This window comes from Clupea harengus, chromosome 6 (genome assembly GCF_900700415.2).
Source record: "Clupea harengus chromosome 6, Ch_v2.0.2, whole genome shotgun sequence".
NCBI classification, from domain to species: Eukaryota; Metazoa; Chordata; class Actinopteri; order Clupeiformes; family Clupeidae; genus Clupea; species Clupea harengus.
The window spans coordinates 23,302,838-23,328,264 of record NC_045157.1 but is presented as its reverse complement, the minus strand read 5'-3'; the positions used below and the strand labels follow the sequence as shown (position 1 = coordinate 23,328,264).

The 25,427-nt window shown below is 45.6% G+C and overlaps 1 protein-coding gene across 1 annotated transcript in view; it reads right to left on the bottom strand.

The window, feature by feature from the left end:
* The window catches only part of large2 (LARGE xylosyl- and glucuronyltransferase 2), a 32,971-nt gene extending 16,195 nt beyond the window's left edge, over positions 1–16,776 (bottom strand). Inside the window, exons 1-2 of the mRNA XM_012830690.3 lie at positions 15,952–16,776; positions 4,177–4,290 (exon numbers count right to left, since the gene is read on the bottom strand). The gene's annotated coding sequence lies outside the window, so the exon portion shown is untranslated. The remainder of the gene's footprint in view (positions 1–4,176; positions 4,291–15,951) is intronic.
* Between the last annotated feature and the right edge of the window lie 8,651 nt (positions 16,777–25,427).

Below are 25,427 nucleotides of genomic sequence, written 5' to 3'. Positions count from 1 at the left end.
CAGAGGATGGGAGCCAGCGTGATAAGTGACCACTCGGGAACAAAGGCACGAAGGCGGAGAGCGGCACGGGGGCTAATGCTGACTGACAACTGGTTTAGTTTTGACAAGTGTTTCAGGAGCGCCAGGAAAGGTGGGTTCACCGATGAACGACAGCGATAATCCTGCCAGTCTGCAGATCTCAAACTCCAGATGAGTTATATGAGCAGAGCTCTCACCATTCCCCTGCTGCATCCGGGAGAAAAGAGTTACCTAATGGCCAGGCTTTGAGTGCCTGCAGATATGAGTGCACCATCTGCCCTCTGGACGCAGGACCCCTAAGTGGTACAGTAACGCCAAGAGGACCTGGAATTTATGCAGCCATATGAAAAACAGCATTTTTCTAAATTCAGGATGATATGACATTCTGCCCACATCTAACATAGTCCCCATGGGAAGGGGAAGGGAATACAAGGGAATATTTCATTTTCACACACTTCATGTAGCCTATGGCGACTGTGAGTGAAATGGAAGAATGATATATATATACATATATTTGAAGTGAAGTGTTCAAGTTTCACTGTGGCCACAAATGGGACCGAGTTACAATGCAGCACATAACTGCTCCCCACTTAAACAGAAGCTATTTTAAACAGTCCTCGAGAACTAATTAGGTTTATCACTTTTATCACCGCTTCTCCTGTTTAACATGCTGGTCTGTTTTTGGTCTGTAGGTCAGAGGTTGCGCTGATATTTAGCAAATTGGTGATTAGGCCAAGGCCACACACACACACACACACACACACACACACACACACACACACACACACACACACACACACACACACACACACACACACACACACACACACACACACACACACACACACACATAGTAGCAGGCAGCTGGTGTTGCTGTTACAGGCGCTGTTTGTGTGCAGGGTGCTGGGACAGACAGGTGGGCTTTGGGGCCAGATTTGTCAGGAGTTCTAGAGTTGCGGCTGCTGCTAGAGGTGGTGGTTGTTGTTGTAGTGAGTGGGGGTTGGGGGGTACACTGTCTCACCCTCCCTCCAATTCCATCACCATGGGGTCAAGGGCTACTTGTATGACAACAGGAGGGAATGTGTCCCTATTAGCTCACACTGTCGCTTTCCAATAGAACCACACTTTCCATTTGTATTGAGCCCCGCAGGCCAGGATGATGGCCCATTGGCCCATTATTCTCCACAATGTCATATGCAGGGGCAGAGGAGTCATGGTAGTCTCTACAGGTCTGAGCTCTCAGGACACACTGGTCTTCTGTTTTTGAGTAGCTTTGTGGACACATTGCACGTCATTTAAGAGCATTGCATGGCATCCTCTGTGTAATTGAGAGAACATGCATGTGATATGCTCACGCAGGTTATACTCTCTCTAATCTCTCTAATAATATTTGGATCTACTCACACACTGACTTTATGCATCTTTGCACACTGTTTGTGTGAAGTAATAGTTCATGCATATAGACATTTTTTCAGGTTTTATAAAAGGCAATTAAAATATATTTGGGAAAACCATCTGATTAATTCGTTTTCTTTCTCTTTTTTAGTGACAGATTTAGTAATAGACTGACAGCCCAAATTCCCACAATTCCCTTTGCATTATCATCTCCTCTGACGTGGTGTCCTATGTACACCAGTGAGTTAAAAAAGTAAGCAGACGTGGTGTTTTAATGCACCATGGGTGGGCCACTTTTAAACTTTTAACAGACACATCTTGACATTCCAGTCGCCCCCTAAAGAGACTGGGTCTGATATGACCAGACTTGTGAAAGGTTGCTTACATAAACAAGGCATTTTCTCCTTAAAGGTCAGAACTGTTTTTTGAGACAGACTAGACTTAAGTACATATATAAATCAAATACTTTGACTATTTACAAACCATTTGACCTCAAATTGAGTATCCGTCATCTCCTAGATATAATCAATTACTGCAAATAAGCCAGAAAATTCCGTGTCCAACACATATACATCCTTGGCAACAACAGCGCTCCTCCCCACCACTTATAAGAGAACAATTTTTATTACCCATATTTGTACCCATGCAAATTCATCTACTAACAATAATGATTTACAAGTAAGATAAAACAACTAAGCTTAGGACTGGCAGCAAAGAATATTGCTGATAGTGCATATTTGCATGACAGGCCTGCAAGATCATTTCCCCCAAAACATTTGTTACAGTGATTAATGATGACACCTTATTTGCATCTAAGACATCTATGTCATCAGGTCTGGTGCGCAGTGAGGATCCAGAAGAGTCTCTTAAGAGAAGAAAATATATATTAATTATGGATGTTATATACGGTGTTTTTGGATCAAGTGAAATATGGATAATAAAACCACAAAAAAGTGAAGCCAAGTTTTCAAACGTAAAATGAGTCAAGTGAAGCTCTCAGTTTTAGCTTCCTTGCAATTGATATAAGCTGCATTCCAGGCCACCGGATTCCAAGTGCAGTCTGTAAGCTCGCAATGATAAAGTACTACTGCAGAAACAGGAAACTACGAGAAAAAAAAAGTACATCTGAGACCAACTCCTAAAGGCGAGTTGGGGTGATTCTATTTGGGAAGTGGTTCAGGATAAAAGCATAGGAAGAGCGCCAGTTCAGATTGTAGAACACTTTGCCAGGCTACTCTAACACACTCAAAGAAAGTACATCACCATTCCCATCCCCCTCTTCTCCCTCAATGCCCCCACCCCCTCCCACAAATCCTCACCTCACAGCCAAGAGATGCGGGGACATTGGTCTCAAGAAGCACGAATGGATAAAATACAGCAATCTGTAGCACCAAGAGGCCTCCATTAAAAGACAAATATTTTTGATTCCACTTCCCTGCTCTTCAGTGCATTGTGATTTCCTTCATATTATTCCAAACAAGACACCACCACCACTCCTTATCTGGAGCAGCTCTCTGAGGTGGTGCTTGTACAGCCTTGGGACAGGCTTATAAACCATCAATCCTTCCTTCTATTCACACCATAAAAAATGCCATCGGTTGCTTCTAGCACAGAGGAGTATCCCCAAACCCAAAGCGTGGGTACAGTGGAGAAAAGGGTTCAGATGAAGCTGGCCCTAAAGAACACAGACGTCTGGTGGGGACACAGATGTTGCTTGGTGGCAGATATGGTTAAAATAATACTGAGGATGGGTTTAACTTTGTTTGACATTTGAAAATGTTAACTTTTGTGCAAAGTCACACAATTGCCCTAGGTGTAGGGTCAGCTGCTCTCTCTCTCTCTCTCTCTCTCTCTCTCTCTCTCTCTCTCTCTGTCTCACGAACACACACACACACACACACACACACACACACACACACACACACACACACACACACACACACACACACTAATCTCTGTGGGAGAGCCAATCAGCTGGCTGGCTCACGGGTCAGGGGTGTAGGGTCGGCGGCTCAGAGGCTCGGAGGTTGGCGCTGTAATGACACGGGAGGGCCCAGTGGAGTGAGGGGCCAGAGGCCCAGTCTGACCTGCTTTGCCTGGCCCTCCTGGGGGCTTCACACCCTGCTCTGCCTCCCTGACCCCTGTCCCTCGGTCAGGTCACTGCAATCCACACTTTCCCCACCGCCTCTGGTCAGCTCTCAGCCACACCGGAGCCAAGGGTGCGGCAAGTGCCAGGAGTATAATAGCCCTCACACAGGGTTACGTTTGATTAACGGGTGAATGGGCGAATAACTGCAGAGTTCAAATTCTGTGCCTAATAAAGTAGGAATTCAGAGGACAACAGATACATCAGCTCCCTTTACAGTCCATAAAAGAGGAGTAGGGAGAGGTATGGACCAGTTAGGGTCAAGCAAATGAATGAAGCTGGCAAACGCATTCATGGGAGATTTTGTGGACAGTTGAATACCCAATATTATATTTTCCTTCAGAATTACTACCTCATAATGATTGGTATGTGATAAGAAGCGTGGTGGTTTCCAGGCAGATATTTTAATTTGTGAGCAGTGAGAATTGAGTCTATTATTAGTCTATAATTAAGTGTTTAGCACACATAACTACTATCATTACTGTTACTCCTCTACGTTACTCCTGATTCAGCAAATGCTCCGTAAAAACCTGCTTACAAAATGTATGACTTATCACAGCAATATATTTGCATGATAAGAAAAAAGCAAATAAAAAAAACGTGGAACCATTACTTACCAGGACGCCTCCTGAAAGTCAGCAGATGAAAGAAGGGAAGGCAGGGGAAAAGTAATTTGTTCGGATCTCGGTAGAAGGTGGAAGGTCAGTGATAAGCCCCTCTGCCCTCTAAGCCTGCAGTGGGGAGAGAGAGAAACACAGAGAGAACATTCAACGCGAGATCAGCGAAGGACAAGGAGAATGATGGCACCGCGTGTTACCGGGGAACCAAGGTGACATTCGGAGCAGCATTCAGCTTCCCACGTATACGTCGTGAAACCACATGCCGTCACTCACTCAATTACACTCCAAGGCCCCTTTTACAGGGGGAGCTTTGGACCAAAGAAGCCAAGAGCAGAATCCTGCAGCTTCCACCCTCTGTGAGGCCTTTGAAAACACTGGATGGACTGCAGTCAGTGGCACTCAGAGCTGGGGTATTGTCAGAGCCTGGTCCATTAAGACCTGTGGGACCTCCAGCCAGCTCAGCAGCAGCCACCTGCTGGTGTGCTGACACGGTTTTCCACTGGTGAAGCACGTGGACGCGGCGGCCCTGAATGGTGTAGTCATGAGCCCATTCCGTTTGTCCATCCTGATTTATCTTGCATTAAGGGAGGCTTGTAATTAAGGTCAACCGCACGCCAGACTGAAACGGGGCGTTGTGTGTTGCAGGTTTATTTTTTTCTTTCTTTCTTTGAGGTTTGATCCCCTTATGTCTGACCCCCCCACCCACCACCACCACCATCACCACTGCCCCGTGTGCTCAAAGAGCTACTGCAAATGAACTCTTGGAGCAAAACTTTCTGGGTGTAGCAACCTTTTTTAAGATAAGTACGAAACTTGCTTCAGCGGAGCCACTCTACAACGCCCTTAGAAAAGTCGGATCTTATCTAAATTTCATGTCCCTGTCTATGTTGGTGGAAATCACATTACACACACTTCAACGCAGCGCAACAAAAAAAAAAGAGCAGAGCTAAACACTTAAAAACAGCAATTAACGACCCTGGGAAAATCCATCAGCTGCTCCATCAGCCCCCACCACCTACAGAGGGAGGCCGAGGGAGGAGGATGATTCCCAGCAGACACAGACATTAACTGGAACTACGGACTACAGGACTGCTGGGGGGGGGGGCTTTTGTTGTCCACCCCCATTCCTCAGCTCTTAATTGTTGTGCTGACACCTCTGTTTGTGTCCAAACAGCTGAAGCCTTGTGTGATTACAGGGGCAGACTGGGGTATAATGGACTAGCCTGAAAGCCCAGGGGAGAATAGGCCTTCTGGGGAGGTGGGTGTCGGTGCTACTGGAGAGGACACTGTCTATTTCCCTGAGGACGCATCCTAGAGGAATGTGTCAGTCCGCTTGCTTGTGCATGTGAGCTTGTGTGTGTGTGTGTGTGTGTGTGTGTGTGTGTGTGTGTGTGTGTTTGTGTATTGATGTGAGAAGTGAACATTGCTTGATTAGAAATCTTTCCCAATGGTCTCGTCATTGATGAGTTAGTCAATACATCAATGAGCCAGTTCCAACCTTCCATTACATCCATCCATCCATCACCCACTGTGTGAGCAAACAGCCATCATCTCTCAGTCCCCTCCCTGACACAGACACAGACACAGGCACAGACACACAGCTCTCAGTCTCCTCCCTGATGCTCCATGGCAGGCACAGGCACAGGCACAGGCACAGACACAGACAGACACAGACGCAGACGCAGACACAGACACAGACACAGACACAGACACAGACACAGGTACAGACACAGACACACAGCTCTCCCGGTGCTTGTGTGCTCTCAGGTGTTTGGTGGCTGCTCTGACCCAAGCATAACAGCTATATGCCCAAGCACGCTCCCCATCTTAGCAACCGCACAATGGAATACGTTAGAGGAAAAAGAGGTCATGTAAACATGACTTATAATCAGATAAGCAGCACTGCCCCCGGAATGAGGTGGAGAAATAACGCTGAGGAAAGATAACATATTACTCCAGACCCAGAGCTGTTTGCGATTCGCAGCTCACCTCAGCAGAAAAATGGTTAATGTGTGTTGGAAAATGACTCAGAGAGAGGAATTGGCCACACACACGCACACTGATAGGTGAAAATTCACCCTAGTTACCTCAGGACTCCAGAGCTGCATATAAGTACATTTATTAGACAAACAACAACAACAATTGCAATCGGGCTCACCAGCACAAGGCTGAAAGTGAAGCAATGATAAACACATCGCACAAGGTTTCTATAGACAGAAGTTTAGCGTTCAGCAGGGAAAACCACGTGGTGGATTTCTGATGTCCGAGGCAAGGATGGAAGTTTTGCACAAGGTCGGAAGAAGCACAGTTCGACCCTTCTTATTACCTCCGGTATAAACATGCTCTTGTACATATGCAGACTAAGTGGCACCTAATAATCTAAGTTACACACACGCAGAAACACAGAAAAGCCATGTTCCTACTTTCACATGATTCATATAAGGTAATTAATAATACAAGGCACTTGATTATTATATTCTTAAGTCATTAACAGTGTTTGGAAATTATCTCCATCACACACAGAGACAGACAGACAGACAGACAGACAGACAGACAGACACACAGACACACAGACACACAGACACACACACACACACACACACACACACACACACACACACACACACACACACACACGTGCTTGAATGTGTAATGCAACACAACAAACAATAGACACACCCTTCGAGTAGAATATCCACATCATTAAGTCTTGTTCTGTCAGAAGTGACTGCAGGGTTAATATCAGAACTGTGTTCCTTTCTGCACCATTAACTTACATCTTCAATTCCAGATAAAACACACAGGACAGATAGGATTAGAATCTGCTTTGGTTCTGTGCTAGTGCGGCTGATGACGGTCAACAACTTAGAAATACTGGACTTAAAAATCTCTCTCTCACACACACAAACATACATAGTATTGTTATCTGTCAAGAGAGCACTTTACATGGACAGAAGAACTGGATGTGATTCAGAAGACCTTGACATTCATCACAAGTGACGTTAGCATGCTTGTATCGCTTTGTTGTGGACGTGGCATTCTAACGTTGTTCGGGGGGGCACCAGGGACAGCACCAGGCAGGCTCAGAGTGCTAAATGAGCACACACCCAGGAGGTCCATCACCGAGGCAGGTGTTATGTCTAAGGAATGCCTGACAGGTGTCACTATGGCCACACTGTTTGAGACAGAGATGGTGTGTTTAATCAGTAGTCACACTCACACAAACCCAGAGTAAATTAGAAGGGTGTAGCTGTCAAGCTGTACCATGTTGCCCTAAACACGCTTTATGCTACAATACAATTCAGTTAACGTCACTTTTATGTAACACCTGTGTTTTTGTTGTTGTTGAGATCAAAGTGTAGTGAGCAATTCATGCTGCAGGAATAATAGTTTGCCCCATCTCTGTTTGCCGAGCAACCTTAGAAGCCAATCTGACAATGACTCCCACTCTGTTACATAATGCCCAGGTGATGTTCCTATGTCCTTCTCTGTCAACCCATTGTCAATGGAACTAATGTAGCATATGAATGAGACAATAGCGAGCCATACTACACACATACTGACAAAAGCTACCTGTTCTCCTCTGCTGTTATTTTTTTGTAACATGATGTTGTTTATCCGAACACCCACTCTCAGCCCACACTTATTCTCGCAATGCTCCCTCAAGTTCTCAAAAAAAAAAAACGCAATTCCATCAGCTTCTAATGGCTAGATTAGATCAGCACCCAGCAGCCATTAGCCCTTCCATTTAAGGAGATCTATGCGGTCATAACGGCTACTTAGAGTTAATTACGCTCCCTTTCTCGGTGTTGCCATCGGCCATAATGCGGCAGGATGGAGAGATTATTGAGTTTTATCACTCCTCTATCGTTGGCTCCCCTCTCTGCACTTCCATGTAGGCCACAGGAGAGGCAATAAAGCTGTGTCCTAAGAGCTGCTCTGGACAGATAAGCACAGATGACAAAGGCCATTGATTTTCCTGGCTGGATAAAACAAAGTGCGACTGTCTTGTTGAATTGATCTGATTTTTGCACCTCAATCGCAGGTTAATCTCAGGTGTAACCAGGGTAATTGCAGAGACTTGCCCTGTTCAGGGGACTGTCATATAAAGAGGAAAAATGTAAAAAAGAGCGCTCACGTTTTGATTGATAGAGACTGATAATATGTTTTGATTACTTCAAAATACTTTCAGAAGTATTTTGTCTTGAAATCATAAGTAGCAGTGCTGTGCAGTAGAATCCCAACAAAGCCCTTATCTACTTAACATCGTGAATGTCTTGGTACAAAGATAATTTCAGAGAGTAATGAGTAGACATCCCTCTCCCTCTCCCCAGTGATAACATGTCTGACTAACATGGCAGCAGTCAAAGGCGGCAGACAGAGACAGAGACAGAGTCGAGACGTTTCCCTCAGATCTCTCCCTCTCCACCCACTGTTCACCCCAGGCACTAATTCTTCAGCAGTGGGCAAAATGGAGCCTTAATAATTTATGGATGCAGATGAATAGTGCTGCCTGTTTGCGCCAATGTACCCCAACAGCCACAACATGCGCTGAGAGAGTCCACCACTACCATCCCCACAAACATACACATTCACACTCCTTGGTCTACCAGGGGTACTCAATAGGCGGACCGTGGTCCGGATCCGGACCCAGACGCAATCAAATTTGGACCAAAGCCAAAATCAACAATCTAATTTAATCATGATTCAAGCGAGTTTTCATTGGTGCGTGATTTCGCGCTATATATTTTTTTCCTACTCGATGTGGTTTCTATCTTCTGTGTCCAATCCAGAGGTCTAATCAGGAGCTGTAATAACAACATCACTATGACAACTCACTCACTCAATGTTGGCCGCGAGCTCTGTGGGTCACGCAGGTTGTGTGTGTCAATGGCAACAACGCGGGCAGATAGATTTGAGAACAATATATTTTTCTCAGCAAACGAAAATCATGGCGTGCTTTAAACCCGACAAAAAACGTTGATTCCAAAAATCGCTAATTTAAGACAGAGTGGACTGACAAGTATGCATTTGTGCTGCCTGTGGGGAGCACAAAACCGATGTGTTTAATCTGCAACGAGACTGTTGCCCTTGTCAAAAGTGGTAACGTGAAACGTCACTATGAAACAAAGCGTGCACACTTCGAACAAAAATACCCGCAGAACTCTGAGGTAAGGGGCAGAAAAATAAACCATCTGCAATCATACCAAGCAACATGCAGTGTAATAGTTAGATCAGCCACACAACAAGAGCGTGTATACCTCAACATACTGTTGTGAGTCTGCCTTTTCAACCATGAATATGGTGAAAAAACAAATACAGGAGCACACTCACTAATGAACAGTGTGCCTCCGCCTGGCCTTCACACCTTTTATGCCCAAGTTTAAACCACAAAAAAAGTGTCACCTTTCACACAAATAAGGCCACATCACCTTTTGTGCATAGTTCGAACGTTTTTGTTGGAGTTATGTTTTTGGATTTTGACCGTCACTGTTCCGGACCCTGGACTGAATGGAAATTTGGCGAGTGGACCTTTTGGGTTTCTAATTGAGAAACTTCTACACCTTACTTCTACACCCCCATCTCGGCACCAAGAGGGAAACATCCACATTTTACACAGTCCGCTTCTTCTGCCTGCGTGCCATTTATAGTTTCTAGAGTTCAGACGCTCTTTGCTGATTCCCTTTGAGGTGCGATACAGAGGAGGCTTCTTCTTTTAGAGCTCTGCTGACCCCCCCCCCCCCACCCCCTCAGTGGTTTGATCTGCGCTCACTGGGAACGAGGGAGCATGTTGCAGAAACGTTTGGGAACATTCTCTGGATTAAGCACGGAAGCTGTCAAGGAAGCGATGAAACAAAGAAAAGACCATCGGTGCCGGAGCAGAGAGGATGAGGTGAGATGAACGCAAAGCTTCTGCATTAATCCACATCATTCCATGGCAACTCTGGCATCCGCAGAGACAACTCAGTCGGTTCGTTAATACCCCTGGCATGTAAACACACATAAAGCTGTCATTCCATCCAGAAATACTGACCTTTAAAAAAATGGTAGCTCTTCATGACCTTACTATATATTTAATTTTAGTCAGCAGCAACGTGTCTCGGCCTGAGCCTACCTGTCATGCAATTCGCAGGGAAAAAAATGGCAGGAAGAAATCGCACCTCAGATCTGGCAGGAGTGCCAAAGCAAAGAGGCTCTGGGAAATGGGTAAACCATTTCACACGAACCAGAGTGGGAAGTGTAGACGATAAATTATTAGAGAGAGAGAGAGAGAGAGAGATAGATAGATAGATAGATAGATAGATAGATAGATAGAGAGAGAGTATGTGTGTGTATGTGTGTGTGTGTGTGTCTGCATCAAAAGTCAAAAGTGTGTGTATGTGTGTGTGTGTGTCTGCATCAAAAGCACTGGAATCCTAAAACATACTGCTCTCATAGGCTGAAACATTATTTAACACAACCATAAAGTAGTAATAATAGCCAATAAGCCATTGCTCAGTAAACCAAAGGCCCTTTTGCTGAGGCTTGATGGTTCAATCCCAATTCCTTTTAAAGCCCCCCAAGGGAGACATTGCTCCACGCAACACAGGTCTCCTACTGAGAGGCCATCTTCATTCCTCATCTGCTTGTCGATGACGAGGAAAATGAAGCAAAGCTAAGTATAGTGCCTTCTCTCTGAAAGTGAGGCATTCTAATGCTGCTTTCTGGTGTATTTCAGGAATGCACCGTTGAAAGATAACGCTGATCTGCTCCAACCCCTGTGCAGGGGCGAAACCTGCACGGAGGGAATACACACAGGATTGAACTCGAGGGCCGTCAGCTATCTGGATGAAGCCCAGAACACAGCGGTGGATGGTTCTCCCTCTCATGTGGGCTCCTCACAACAAGAGGCAGTCAAGTAATCAGTGCAGCCTTGGACTAAACACACATGTGTGAATATCTGTGGACATCCACATTAGGGTCACACACAAAGAGAGGAGGCAGTGCATCAAGACAACACGGTCACGTATCTCTGTGGAGTGTCCTATACAGTGCTCATAAGCATCATATCTTGTATTGGAAGCACGTCACCATCCAGATAAGAGCTTTCCTCTCTCTGCTCCTCAGCCCCCTCACTGTTAGTAGCATTAGTGTCGGCACCTAGAGCAGCTAAGCTCCCCATCCCCCATCTCTGTGTTTCTGTGTGCATACATGTGAACACAAATGATTGAATCACACCTCTCAGAGACAAAAGCCTTGACCTTAGCCACTGGCCTCTCTAGGCGCTTTTCCACTGCAGGAAGTCGTAGACTGTTTTAGGATGGCCACACCTTCGGAGGTTTTCCACTGCAGGACCTGCCCCTGTAGGACCACTTTCAGGGTCGTTTTCGAGGGCAAAACCTGATTGCAACATTCAACTGTGTACTCTACCTGGAGGTTATCCTGATGTTATCTAGAAAATCTGGTTTAATGGTCTAATGTCGGTGCTGCCTCTGGAGAAATACATCATTACCTTGTTGTGCTCGGAATTGACATTGCGATCGAAGAGCAAAATATTAGGCTACGTCACTCGTAAGAAACAGAAAGGCTGAAAGGACCATTTAGGGGGCCATTCCTGCAGGGGAAAAGGATATTCTAACTTTACCCTTGATCCAGCTCCACCACTGGTCATACCACATTATCCCCACCCCCCAGCCATTACCCCCCTGCTCCTGGTTAAACTCAAAGGGTTAAGAGGAGGGTTAAGAGGAGGAGTGAGAGGTCATGTGAAAAGAAAACAATGACAGGGAGGGGTGAGTGGGTGTCATATTGGACATGCTAACATATTCTCCTTTTCTCCACCCTCTCACTCAGTGAATCTGACAAGGGTGACACGTCTTTGGGACTTTTCAACTTGGACCTTATTTTTTTTAGATATATTTGGGTTCAAATTTCAAAATGGCTATACAATGGAATCTTATGAGGCAAGTCAGCACGTCAAAGTAAACTGATAGTTTTAGCCACTGACAGGCTTGTAAATGTTATTATAAGGGTCTGGCGACATGGAAAGGATCCCCACAGATACACCTGTCTGTTTACCTCAGCTACATCACTTACTGAATGTGGTGCTATGTCAGAGACCGGAAGAGAGAAAGCTTAAACACTGACAGTACAAACAGTAATTTTCTACTGTTTCTTTACAGTTATTGAGGTAAACAGATGCAGGTGTATCTCTGTAGGGATCTTTCCATGTTCGCTACTGACAAGCCTGTTTTGCTGTCACCGGTTTTAACGTTCTAACTCTAACCTATTTCGATTGTGAATTGTCCTTAGTAAAAACTTGGACCCAAAAAGATCTATAGGGTACAGGTTGAAAAATCCCGAAGTGTCCCTTTTACTTTTGTTGATTTGCTGAGTAAGTTTACGCTATTTGAAAAGTCATTTTCTGTTTGTGCTCCTGTGTGATTGTGTGCTGTTGTGCTTTACAAAAATCTGCTCAAACTCAGTGAGCCGTGGCGAGTACTCCGTGAAGTATTTTGTGTCAAGTGCACACAATGTTGCATCAATGTTAAATGAAAGTCAGAGTGAATGCGTTGTACCGACAAGGTTTCTGTTCTAGCTTGATGTCACTTTCTTGTACCGTGAGGGAACAAAAGCAGTTAGGGGCTAAATATTTCATGCAGAAGTTTATCTAAATATTTAATCCAAAGCACTGTTTCCCCATTTATTCATCTCGATCAAAGCCCAGCCCAGCCCAACACCAGCACCTCGCATGCCAACACTAACAACTCAGCCATCTAATGAAATAACTGCACATGTAACAACAGCGACATGCACTTTTAGTGTGTCCCATAAATCACGGCGACTGCAGTATAAAGTCACTATAAAAGTGAGATCCACCATCAGCGAGTTTGAGTCACGCTTATTTCTGCCCATCCTGGGTCTCTGTAAATCACAGCAAATGGTCGGAGAGGGGAGTAATCAACAGACTGGACAAACAACCACTGAGGGCGTAATCAATCAACAGCACTTGGCCTTGCTCTTTACTTAATGAGTCACTCATACACGTCACTCCCCATACAGCCGAGCATCCTCCTGTTGTATTCACACGCTGTGCTTTTGTAAAGCACAGGAGTATGATTCACTTCAGTATGGAAATGCACTTAGAGAGTAGAGAGGAGAGAAACAGTTTTCTCAATGCTGGCTGCTGGTATGGAAGCTGTCTGCTTGTGGTCTTGATCTCTCTGCTGGTGGTGAGAGCAGAGCCGAGCCGAGCCGGGATGATCACGTGTGCGCGGTGCCCAAACGCTGAAGTCACAGATGCGCGTGGGTGGAAAGTTGGTCCAGCAACTCAGCGCGTATTGATTTCCATCTTCCAGCATCGTGTTGCATAATGCCTCTGACAGCTCCAAACCACTTCAGCCCCTTAAACATTCCACTGTGTGAATAAGTACGCTTTTCCAATACACAGGGAAAAAAATACAGGATTTTTTTATTAATAATACCCGAGATGACTCAGGCTGACCTCAACAGTTGCTCAGCAGAGCTCGGGAAACATTTGCGTTGCGTAACTCATCTCTAAACATAAGGCCAGTTATGATATTAGTTGTGCAGGCCCTGTGGCAAGCTTTTCCATTAGGGTCCCTCAGAAATGCAAGAGCTCATTCAGGTAAACAGGTTATTTATTTCTCATTGTGTGTGTCCATGGGCTGTAAATTTGCTCCTAATCACACACTCGACTCCGTCAGAGGGGAGTGCATGGAGAATCCATTAGAATTAAGAGTCTGCAAGCCCCAGGGCTAGCGGAGTGTGTGTGTGTGTGTGTGTGTGTGTGTGTGTGTGTGTGTGTGTGTGTGTGTGTGTGTGTGTGTGTGTGTGTGTGTGTGTGTGTGTGTGTGTGTGTGTGTGTGTGTGTGTGTGTGTGTGTGTGTGTGTGTGTGTGTGTGTGTGTGTGTGTGTTGGTGGGTTGACTGTGGAGGGGGGCTGAGCGTCTTTCAGAAGCACCCATGAGTGTAACGAAGAGATTTTACCCATGAAGAGAATAGTGGCAATCAGTTCATTCACATTAACGTGAGACAGATTGTATATATGACATTCAGCCCTCAGGCAGAGCAAAAGATAGAAGGAGAGAGAGAGGGAAAGGGAGGGAGGGAGGCAGCGGCAAAGATGCAGGAAATAGGAGAGAGGGCACAGACAGAAACAGGTTGGCATCCAGAAGCTCTCTCTCACTGTCTCTCTCTCATCTCGTCCTTTCCTCTTTCCCTCTCCAAATCTCTTTTTCTCCCTCTGATTATGGGAAGGCCATCTGTCACTCAGTCTGCCTTGTGTGTGTGTGTGTGTGTGTGTGTGTGTGTTCAGGTCAGGGGGGCAGAGAGCGGCAGCCCGGTCATCCTCGGCTATGAGCTCATGTGTGCACACACTTACACACACACACACACACACACATTTACTCAAGCTTTAATTAACTCCAAAAAGGCCTAACTACTTAACTTAAGCAAAAGTTCACCGGGGCCTCCTGTGCTTTATTTTTCTCTGAACAGCTCGAATTGTCTGTCTTGGGGATGAGCTACAGCAGTGGCTTACAACTCTCTGAGTATCTGAGTGTTTCTCTAAGCAGATTTTCTCCCTTCCTTAAGGCCCTCTTAAACAAAACTATGTCAGACCAATCAATCAACCGCATCATCTACAGGGGCAGGCCTCACTATATGGCCCAGTTAATGCTTTAAGACTCCCCCATGTCACCCTCTTCCTCTCCTTTTCCGCCTGCTCATACATCATCCTGCCTCACACGGGAGGTTACCTGGGAAATTAGTTAGGGGGGGTTAGGGTTTCCTGTGGCGCTCAATATGTAAATACCCATGGCCATCACACCTGGGGGTGTAACATTAACCAATGAGAAAAAGCCCCTAACTCTTAGTCTCAGACGCATTGCAACACTAAAGCAGTAAAAGGGAGACAAAGAGAGCGAATCAGATTTCACCTAGAGAAGGCCTGAAATGAGGGTGGAGAGGGAGCCATGGAGGGGCAATAATAGGCAGAAGTGGCAGTGCCAAGGGTTGCTTTGGTCCTACTTTAGCCCCCTCTAAAGTTGACCTCACCTTTACACATACAACACACTCACTGAGTAAGACATATCTTAGATACACGGGGCATTCTCACAAACACACACTCATACCCACGCGCACAAACAAAGTCACTTGAAGTTTCACCCGTGCTTTTCTCAGTTGGCACGTCACTTTGATGTGTGCGAGATTGCTGAGCATGTAGCGGAGTGCAGGCGTGAGAGCCCCCTCCCGCGTTTGGAAGAGCCTAGCAAGGAACAGCTGCTCCAGGGACAACGGGGGGAGCCCTACATTATGTGCTTCAGCGGAAAAGAATGCGGTTTAATTAGCAGTAACCTTTCCAGTGCCCAGAGCTCAGTCACATGGCACCTACACGCACTCAAACACACACACGCATCGGATCCTGCAACTAAAAAGCTTCGAGTTTGAGCCCGCTGTATGTTCACATGACATCTGCCTACTGTTTCGTTTCAAGGACGCATGCAGAAATATTACAGCTCTAAAGCAGCTCAGGGGCTCGCTCCAACTGTGCTGCCAATCTGTTCTCGGTATGGACATTCCCAGAAACGGTGCCAGTGATTCCAGGAGGAGCGCGCTCACACTCAAGTTCCCCCTATGTGAAATTTCACCCAGTGTTACACTTTTAAACAGCAATTAAAGCTTCCAGTACACGTAGTTGTGTACTGGGATAGATACCTGTCTGTTACTCTTAAAAGCTGTCTTTGGGAGATGAAAAAGTATATAGCCTCACCTCTCATGTGGTCAGTTGGTGTTTCTTCTCCAGTTGCAATGTAGTCTTCACTCCAGTGAAGTCCAGGGACAAAATCAATTTTCGTTTTGGCAGGAGAGAAAAAAAAGCAAAAATATCCGTGAGGTAAAGGAGTCAAAAATGTTTGTGTTTTGGTTTGGTGTTGTTTTCATCCACTTCGCTTGTTGGCATGGAAGGCTCACAGCCAGGTGCGCGCTCCAGGTGCAGCTCAACAGCACGCAGGAGATCGGCTCTGGCGCGAGAGCGACGAGAGAACTCCTCCTGAAAAATCACTGCGCAGGTCTAATCTCATTGTCAAACACCGGGAACAAGCGCGAGCAGAAAAGCACACGCGCACACATTCACACACTCAGTAGCAAGCTGAAAGAAGGGCTCACAGAGCACCCAGATCTCCGATCCTAAACCTCGAGCGCTGTAGGCGGGTTTCCCCCACAACTACTGTCAGGAGTGTGCACTCCCACACACCCTGCACAGCAACTCTCCACCGTTACGAGTGTGGTGTGCGCACACACACACTCACACGCACACACACACACACACACAGAGGTACGCACAGGCAGAACTCAAAAGAGAGAGAGAAAAGGGAGAACAGTCCTTGTTTATGCTTTCCAGTGCAGTCCTGCTGTGACTGTTTACCTCTCTCTCACACTCTCTCTCTCACTCTCTCTTTCTCTCTCTCTCTCTCTGTGCCTCTCTCCTGCTCCCAGGCTAGGCTACTGTCTGTGTCTCGGCATGCTCTGTTCCCAGTTGCTGAGAGGGACTACCACAGCAGAGCCGGGGCCCCTCCCCCCACGCTGTCCAGCCCACCCCCAGCCGAGCCCACCCCCTCTCCCACAGCCTGTGGCGGAGCGGATTTGAGTCCACAGCTCCTCCCTCCATCTCCTCCCCTTGGACTCTCTCTCTTTCTCACACACACTTGCTGCTAGACACCAGAGTGACTAGAGACAATGTCAAAGACTAGCACCAGGTGGAAAACACACACACAGCCACTCGTGCACAAACTGTGACGAAATAACAGCCAATATTGGGTGTTTGTTTGTGTGGTAACATGTAAGCGTGTGTGTTTGTTCATGTGGTGTGTGTTTGTGAGTGTGTACAGGTGGGGTTACTTCTGTGTAATACACAAGTTGACAGGAGATTCAGTCCGACTGTGCTCTGACTCACCGGAACGTGGCTTTAAATATGCACATCTAGTTGAATTTCAACCAGAGAGCGAGACACAATAGGCACACAAATGAAGGCGCCTGACATTTTGTCATTAATTTGTGTGAGTGCGTGCGCCCATGCATATGTAATTAACGCCACTGGAAAAAGAAAACATCAAAAGGACTGAGCACACAAAATAAACAGAAATAATCGGCACTCTCACGGGATATGGCATAAAGGATCCGGCTATATAATGCCACTGATCAAAAACATGAAATTCTGGGGTATGTGGTAAACAAGCAGTTCAGAATCAGGAACAAATTCCTCCTTTCATCTGACGGAGGAGCCTTTAAAATCCCAGGGGGCATTTCATTATTCCTCATTGTTTGCTTGGGCTGGAGGGACAGTCATTGCTTTTGCCTCAAACCATATCGACACAGGGTCCGTGGTTTCAGCCGTGGAGACAGGATGTGATGTTCGCACAGTAATTCACTGTTGTGTCGCTGTATATTTGTATCTCTGTCTCTGTGTCCATACCTCTGTCTCCCTCCCTCTCGGTCTCATTCGTCGTTTTTGTTTCGGACAAGGTCCTCACAGGGTGCATGATCATCTAAGTGAGCAAAGGATGGGATGTTTCACATATTCACAGTTCTGTCTCTCCATATTTCTCTCTTTCTCGCGCTGTCTTTCTCTTTGTATCTGAGCTTATCCTCTTACCCTTCCCTGTCTGGTGTGAAGAGAGGGGAGGAAGAGGAGGAAGGTGAGAGAATGATTTTGGCCCATATGGGGCTGTCATGGTGGCATCTGGCAGGGCAGGCTCATAGGACAGGGCTGCAGGGTGAGGTAAAGAGTTAGCGAACACACGCTGACAGGAGGAAAAAAGGTTCTGGCGTTTGTCCCCACAGGCCAAAGCGTGACTATTCTGTTTTCCCTCTGCCTGACACACACACACACAGACACACACGCACACACATGCACACATGCACACACGCACACACGCACACACACACACACACAAACATAACATTGTCCCAACTGAGCCCTTCGTTCTCTTTTACAGGTTTTTTTCTGGGAGCCGTCAGAAGACATTACTAACAGCAGGCCGGTCACAGACGTGGGCGATCCGGTTAAAGTACTTCATGCTCCAAAAAACCCGAGGTGCAGGGCCGGGGTTACACACCAGCCAAGGCTGAGCCACCCGCAGCTCACCTGCCCCCTTTTACACACCCTATCATAAACACACACACACATGCCCATCCATCTCTCACTGAGCCGTGAAAGTGGCCAGTTTGTTGACAGCTGTTTGCTCGGACGGGGGGCTATTGATTGTGCCTTGAGGGACCGACGCCTCTCAGGTCCTCATCGCCCAAGCATGTGTCACAGCTCTGTCCACACAAGACTGTCCTCTACTCTCAAGTCTTTGGCCTGGAAATGTGGGTTTTTTTGGGGCCGCACCTTTCTCTCTCACTCTCCAACGCATACACACACACACACACACACACACACACACACACACACACACACACACACACACACAGACATACACAGACATACACTGTACCAGGATTGCTTTGGAGTTCCAGACGATCACTGAATATTTGATGAGTCCCTGGTGGCGTGCTCGGTCTGTTAATGGCTATCCTTAACATACGACCCCCAGATCAAAGGGCCAGGGCCCACGGACCAGACGCTCTTATCAATAATGCACAACCACAAGCCCAACATAATACACTCCTACAATGCTTTAACAAGATACAAACTAAGAACCAAGGGTCTGAATACAATCACTTTTAAATACTACACACAATATCAATGAGACTATTGAAACTGATTGAAACTGTCATTCAAAGTGTTAGACATGGATAATACGGAGAAGTTACATCTGATGGAGAAGTCATTATTTGTGGAGATAGCCAGATGAAGCCCATGCCGGTGACCGGCAGCAATTACAGAGCCTGCCTTCCTCAAGGGATCCCCTAATCTCTGCAGGAGGAAAAGACATTTCTCCAGCAGTCACAAAGAGCCACATCCCTCCATTTTGACTATAACACAATCTGAATTATCTAAACATAGGATCCCTGAGTCAAGTGAAAAATACAGCAGTGAGTCATCAAAGAGGCTTGATGTACTGGTCAGATGTGTTTGCATGTGTGTGTGTGTGTGTGTGTGTGTGTGTGTGTGTGTGTGTGTGTGTGTGTGTGTGTGTGTGTGTGTGTGTGTGTGTGTGTGTGTGTGTGTGTGTGTGTGTGTGTGTGTTTGTGCGTCAGTGTGTGTGGTAAAGACAAAAAGAAAAGCATAGAGGAGAGAGGAGGAGGATGGAGGAGGCATGGGGCCAATAAAGCAACTGTGAGTGTGTGTTAAGCAGGTGTGGAAGATAAACCTTGTTAACCATAGCATGCCAGACCAACCATAACAACCCTCCAGCCTCATGTTAAAACTCACTGCCAAGATGGGAAACCCTTAATGGAGGCACAGAACAGGGAAGCCTGGACTCTGCCACCGTAGCCTGCTGTGATAAACAAACCATGTCCCCAATAAAAGGCAGAACAGGACATGCTGTAACAGAGAATGTGAAATTATGCAGGGCACCTCTAGTCTTGATTCCACGGGGGCCGAGGAGGCATACACACTGCCACCCCAACAGTCTACCTCTCCCCTGGGACCTATGTGGTTCAGTGAACCCACAAAACATCATAGTTCATGATAGTCATGTTCCTGACCTTCAAAAAATGAAAATGAATGAATGGAATGTATTTTAAGTGAATGAAAATACAACTGAAAGCTACAATATGCAATATCTCCTTGTTCTACATGAATGTGGCTGGTATCCTGGAGATACAATTGTTCACTCTGAGCATCTGATTGGTTAAAGGCTGAGAATTACTGAGAAACCTCAGAGGGGAATATCTGTGCTTGTTGCTCAGGGAGTTAAAGAGGTTTGGGATGTATGTTCATGATCAGATATGCTTTGTCAGCATATAGTACATCCTGTAACTTCTTTAGTTTATCTCAAGGGCTAGTAAGGGCACAACTTGCTTTTAAAGAAAAAAAACTGTTAAAAACCTGTTACATTTGTCTTACTGGGATCCTTAGGGGGATATTTGGGGAACTTTGGGGGCTTTGGTGTCACAGAGGAACCTGCTATATGAATATGTGGGGTAAGCGTGAGCATTCTAAGAGATGTGACCGAAAGAGCGGGCAGAAAATTAGGAGGCATTTGTGTTTAATACGGCTGGACTCTACAAGGTGTGTGAGCTCTGGAATGTGGAAGTAGATGGAAGCAGATGGCATCTCATATTCCTGCACAATGCAGCGTCTCATTACCGGCTCCCAGAGTTTAATATCATCTCAATAAAACCTAAACAGATGCATTAGCAGATCACTCTGCACCAGAATACAGGCAGGGGGCCTTTTTAGTAGCCACCAGGGCACTTTTCACATCTAACACACGGGCAAACACACACACACACACACACATGCACAGACACACACAGACACACACAGACAAACACAAAGCAAGACAGATAGAGAGAGAGAGGGAGGGAGAGAAAGAGAGAGAGGGAGAAAGAGAGAGAGAGGGAGGGAGAGAGAGAGAGAGAGTGTGTGTGTGAGAGAGGGAGAGAGACAGAGAGAGAAAGATGCTAGCAAATCAGTTAAAGTGAAGTACCAAAAGGAAACCACAAGTGCAAGTAACCACTACCGTACAATTACAGAACTGGGGTATTGGAAAATGGGCAAATGTTACCCTAGATTTAAAGTCACACACACACACACACACACACACACACACACACACACACACACACACACACACACACACACACACACACACACACACACACACACACACACACGCAGTGGGTTGGAGTGTGGATAGGGAGTGGTAAAGTATCTGTAAAGGCACAGCCTTTTAAAGTTCTGAACTTACAAAAGATCTTTTAAGAGCTTGGCATGAGCGTTTCTGATAAATGCTTACCCTTGTAAGATAAAGGTCACTTCCCCTCTTCTTTGGGAATGGAACAATAAAACAGTACCCTTGATGCCGTCAATGATACAGCGTTTCCAATGAATGAATGACATGAGCAGGCAGGCAGCAGACGTTTAGCCAATACTGGAGTGAAGAAAAGTGCTTTGACAAATTTAATTCAAAATACATATTGACAAACTGTCATCACGGAGTGGGACAAAAAACTTTGTGCTACTGCTGACCAAGTCTCAACGTCTATTACTGTAAAGCAACTGAAGATTTATGTTCTATGCTTGATTTACACATATTATTTGTTTGTAATCACCACCATCCATTACAAGCAAATGATGTTTAGTAGTTATTCATTTCCATAGGTGCATGAACACAGCAATCAACATAAGTATATATTACAATTCGAATTTTAAAACAGTGCTGTACTTTTTCATGACAATTCTAAAAATGTGAAACATTTGTGTTATACCCAACAGATGTTTATTGACTCAAAAGTAGTTTCTTCTTCAGGCACAAAAAAAATCAAAAAGATTCAGTGAGAGAGAGCACTAAACAAAAGTAGCACGCACTGAGCACAGCATGATATCAGTTCTCTCAATGTGCACTGGAGAAATGTGGGTCTGCTAAATTTGAGACGTTTGTGGTTTTAAGATGTCTTCAAAGTCATCTTCAGCAGGAGACACCCTGTGGAGAAAATCACATGCAAACAAAAACACGGCTAGCGGAGTGCACCTGAGAACAAAATGTCTCACCGTGCTACATGTACTCCCACACACTTAGCCCTGATAAAACATGTCCTCAGTGACTGATGCAACCACATGCCTTTTAACTCACGGGGTGAACATTTGACAGGTCCCCGGGCTCTGGTTTTTGGGCAAATCCAAACTGATGGGGAAATGATTTAGATCTGTCGAAGAAGAATGATTTGACAGCTCATTGGATATAGCCTGTGCGCTGTGTACTCTACTCTGCAGGCCACATGGTCCTCCTCTCAGAGGCCTTATCTCCCACAAATCCCAGGAACATTTTGACAGATGTTCACGGGCTGCACCACTTTCAGTTGGACCCAAAGATCCCCGAGGGAACCATGCAGGTAAGCTGACCCTGCTCTGTGCTGAAGCGGCTGAGAGAATTTCTCTCATGCCCTCTCTTTCCTCTCTACCTTGCCTGCACCTCGGCCTCTCTGTCTCTCGCTCCCTCCCTCTCTCAGTTTCTCTAATCTCCAGAGATGTCTCTAGTTACCTTCCTGCTCCTTTTTTTCCATGGTTCCTGCAGTACCGGAACACTTCAACTCAGGTTGAGCCAGAGCAGGATCTTTTTATCCCCCCCCCCCACCCTTAACTGAAACTCAAGAGGGATTATAATTTAGATTCTCTCTCTGCTGCAAAATGGACGCTAGTGCCCTATATTTTTTGCCAAATTCCATGTTTTCTGTTTTAATTTGTCTATTTTCTCAATGTTGGGATAACCCCAAAGACTACCATTACAGTTTAATTTACCATAATTTTCGATTTAATTTTATTGAATGAAAAAATTGTAAACGTATTTGAGGGGAGTTTCTGGTTACAACACTTGTACTGAGTCAATAAGCCACGTGTGTTATGATAGTGTACATGCATGTACATTGTAAGTCTTAGGGGTATTCTAAGAATATCCAGATGCTGGTCCACAATGAATAGGGCTGCGTTAGTTCGCCATCAATGTGTATTTATTTTAAGATTTATTGAGTTGTTTCATTAACTTTGACTAGGTGTCTCTGACAACATCTTTGACGAGCCTGTGTCACTCGTGCTGGCAAAAATTATGCCTATAACGCTATAGAACGTATTTATCTCCCGACATTTTATTTGACAATTCTAACTTTGCACAATTCTGCCTTTAACTGTGAATTATGTTACCTTACTGAATTCCACGCATATCCGCATATTTCCACATAGTGGAAACCACAGGGACCCGGTGTAACAGGCCATAGTATACCCCGGTCCGGACTATACCTGGGGTTAAAGGGGCCTAGGCTAGATTATACCCTGGGTATGCTAGGTGCATGCAAGTTTCAAAAAAATAATTAATTAAATTTTGTATTGTCCGTTCGACCCACACTCGACCCATACCCATCAATGCGCCCCTACCTCTTTAGATGATTTTTGGCAAATGTTCCCCTTATGTTAAATATATATTTTTAATGTCAAAATATTGGTTGGAGAAATAGAAGGGGCGCAAAAAATTCTGCCCAGCAAAAAATAAATAAATATATATATATAAATATACTGTATATATTTTTTTGCTAGGCGCAGTTTTTGGCGCCCCCCTCTAGGTGGCCTGGCCTGGGCCAAAGTATACTCAGGTTTAATCTGGGCAGGGGTTAATTTGGCCTGTTACACCGTGACCGGCTGGGTGAGTGACACGGGCCAAACTAATCCCTGCATTTTCTATTCACACCTCCTCCACCTGACGAGGGACCCCAATTACCCCAGTCAAGAAACACAAGCAAACATGCAGAGCCAAAGACGTTATGGCGCGCCAGACTCTTTCCCCCTTTCCGCTCCCTCTAAAATCAATCAGCCGCTGGAAGTTAACCTCTTCCATAAGACGCCTAATTAGCAGTTGGCATGAGGGTGAGGGAACAGTCGATATCTGAGTGAAGTAGCACGGAGCTGAGAGCATCAGCGAGACACACTCAAGACAGAGATGAGGTCGTGGCCTGGTGTGAGTGTGAGTGTGAGTGTGAGTGTGAGTGTGGTAGTGGTGGGGGTGCCATGGGGAGCACAAAGTAGGGGAGGAAAGTGAATCAGTTACCTACTGAGTTAAAATTCAATGCTTTTGATGTTTTTTATGGACTAATGGACACATGAAATGGTATTCTCTTGTGTCATGAGCCCACAGTCAATGTTACACATTCATGTTATCCACATACACACACAACACACACACACACACACACACACACACACACACACACACACACACACACACACACACTGCATGACACTGCAAGACAACATAGTAACACTAAGGGGAAGCTCCCAGAGCATGGGGTTTGATTTCAGATCAAAGAGAGTTCAGCACACAGCACTGCCAAAATGTCATAGAGAAAATATGTGGGGATATTTGTAAACATTAACAATGGCCCCTAGTAAGCCGCTAGTGGCAAAGCTGAAACAATCAATGTGGGCCTCCTCATGCACTTAGGAGGAAATCATCCTGAGAAAACACTCTACCGACTTAGAGTTTGCTCAATAAAATTGTCAATACAATTAAACAAATTGTACACATACAAGCAATTTCACAGTTCATGGCTCCCAATACCCAAATCTGTTAGCTGCAGAGGGAAAAACTCCCTCTGAAGACCAAATCAAAGCTCCTGGTCACAGGTAGTGTACCCTCTCTTAACTCCAGGAGGAGTTCTGAACTCCAAGATGAGATTGATTATACTGCACAATAAACCTGATCAGCAGTTTATGATCCAAGCCACTATAATCCCCTGGTCCACGGGGAGCCACTCGGAAAGTGATTTGTGGACTTGCTTGAGCCACAGCTTTATTTACCAGCTTGTATGGCACACAACAGACCATACACAATTAGATGTGATATACAAAATACTATACCAGTTTCCGTCAGATGTATGCTCAGTGACTTTTATTGGAGCTAACATATATGGACTGTATGCATGTGTGTGTGTGTGTGTGGTGTGTGTGTGTGTGTGTGTGTGTGTGTGTGTGTGTTTGTGTGACTTAAAAAATGTGTAAGGGCTTAAGTACAGTCTGAAGCCTGCTTTTCTAGACGAAAAACTGCGGCAAGAGAAGCCTTGCATCTTCTCTTAAGTCAAACAGAAGCAGAGCCCAAGTCTGTCTGTTCTTGGGCAGCTTTCATCCATCCTGTTCTCTCTCCAGGGATGAGCCAGAACAATTTGCCTTTACTCACAAGCAGCAGTGTGAAGACAATCCAGCGGAAACCTCCCAATAAGGAGAGGCGTGTGTGAGCACCGTCTTCATGTATGCCTCACCTCATTTTCAACTTCTGAAATACCCAATTACCGTAATCTCCCTTCCCCCTGCATAATCTCTGTGAGCATGCCACAACTTTGATGTTATATGAATGGAATAATAGCATCAAAGATTGCGCTGCGAGGAATCACCACCTGCACCGGCAGGAGCTGTATATTTATTTGTCCGTGGAGGATGTCGGGGGAAACGGGGGAGGCTTGAGAAGACTGAATGTCTGGGCTGTAAATGATGAGCAGGTACATTAACATCTGTGCATTAAAGCATTAACGTTTCAAAGCTCAGGCTGGTAACCCTGAAGAGAGAGAGAGAGAGAGAGAGAGAGAGAGAGA